Source organism: Gavialis gangeticus, unplaced genomic scaffold, assembly GCF_001723915.1.
Source record: "Gavialis gangeticus isolate Ggan-Ray unplaced genomic scaffold, GavGan_comp1, whole genome shotgun sequence".
Classification (NCBI taxonomy): Eukaryota; Metazoa; Chordata; order Crocodylia; family Gavialidae; genus Gavialis; species Gavialis gangeticus.
Genome location: NW_017728993.1, coordinates 5,684,669 through 5,686,224, shown reverse-complemented (window position 1 = coordinate 5,686,224; position 1,556 = coordinate 5,684,669). Strand labels below are relative to the sequence as shown.

Genomic DNA, 1,556 nt, shown 5'->3' with positions numbered 1-1,556 from the left:
GGGCCGCGCTCAGCGCCGCCCGTGTGGGACCTGCCAGTGAGCGGCCGGCCCCGCTGCCACCGGCCGGCGCGCGGCTGCTGGAGGTAAGCGGTGCGCGGAGGGTCCGCCGGGCAGGGCTCGCTGGCGCGGCGGCTCCGGGACTGCCTTGATAGCCGGGGCCGGGCTGGGCAGCACGAGCCGCCTCGCCACCGCGGGGTTGCTCTGGCCCTGCTTGGCCATTGCCGGCTGGCGGGTGTCGCTGCTGTGTCTCGCTGGACTCAAACCTAAAGAAATCTTCCTTCTTCCCAGCGCGAGGCAGAAGCACCTCGCTGCTGGCTCGTGCCGTCCAGCCAGGGCCCCGCACCGCCCGGGCGGCAGGGCCCGAAAGTAGTGAAGATGATGATGATAATGAATGCAGCACTACACCGTCTAATAATCACCATCATTATCGTATATGCTACGCTGTATAATAATAATGATGATGATTATCATCATCTCTGGCAAAAGGAGGCCAATACTAAAAGTCCCCCTGGGGACGCCAGGTCCGGTGCTGAGTTCAGCCCCGTTTTCCGATGGCAAGGAGACCGCCCTCCTAAGCCTGTGCCCGCGGGTCTTCACGCAGCCTGGCACCCCAGTGCAGTGGGAGATGCCGGTTCGGTCGACCAAAGGGGTTTGGACACATTCTTGAAGGAAAGAGGCGCCCATCCCTGCTGAGCGTGCGGGCGAGGGGCACGGCCTTGAACCAGAGCCCCCTGGGCCCAAAGCGCTGGAGATGGCAAGCAAGAGAGGAAAGGGGCCACACTGAGCCCTCCCTTTCAGCAGCCGCTCTCTGCCGTGGAGGCCGCGTTTACACGAGCCGCCAGTAGCCCTAGATTACTACGCAGTAGTTGTGTGGCAGATGCTACGCGGCCACTCGGTGGTCCTGAGCTACCACACGGTTAGTGCCACACACCAGCCATTTGTTGGCTGTGCTGTGCAGTCATTCGGGTCATGGGTGTGGGCAAACTGGGGTCTGGACAGAAAGGAGGCCCAAAAATGGTGAAAATAAGAGTTATTTATTACCATTCTCTCTTGCGAAGGGGAAGCCTGATACTAAAAGTTGGCCAGGAGCTGCTGCCGGGTCGTTTCATGCAGACAAGCATGGAAGGGCTGCGCCGTGAGGAGCGCACAGGTGGCGTGGTGGGTGCATGTGCCCAGTCCAACACGGGCGCTGGGCAGAATGGGCCTCGAGGCTGACCCAGCCCCTGGCAGCTCTGCTGTCTCGGCTGAGGGCCGGTGTCCCGGGAAGTGTTTTATCCGTGGGGCTGTCTCTTGTCACAGTAGAGCCAATGGAGCATCTTGCTCAAAACTTCCATTAGCCTCAGCCCCTACCAGGCCGGGGGTGTCTCAGCCTCCCCTGGCGCTTCTGACCACCGTGATGTCATCAGCGTGGACACCTTGGAGCGGAGCCCCGCCCCCCCCCTGGGCCTCGCCCGCCTCCCTCGAGAGGCCGGGGGGGCGGGGCCGGGAGGCGGGGCAGGGCGGCCGCTGCCTCCCGCGCTGCAGGGCGGCTGGGACGTGCGTGCGTGCGTGCGTGC

The 1,556-nt window shown here is 63.7% G+C and overlaps 1 protein-coding gene across 1 annotated transcript in view; it reads left to right on the top strand.

The window, feature by feature from the left end:
* Window positions 1-16: 16 nt before the first annotated feature.
* The window catches only part of MIER1 (MIER1 transcriptional regulator), a 57,815-nt gene continuing 56,275 nt past the window's right edge, over window positions 17-1,556 (top strand). The window contains exon 1 of the mRNA XM_019528424.1: window positions 17-83. The gene's annotated coding sequence lies outside the window, so the exon portion shown is untranslated. The remainder of the gene's footprint in view (window positions 84-1,556) is intronic.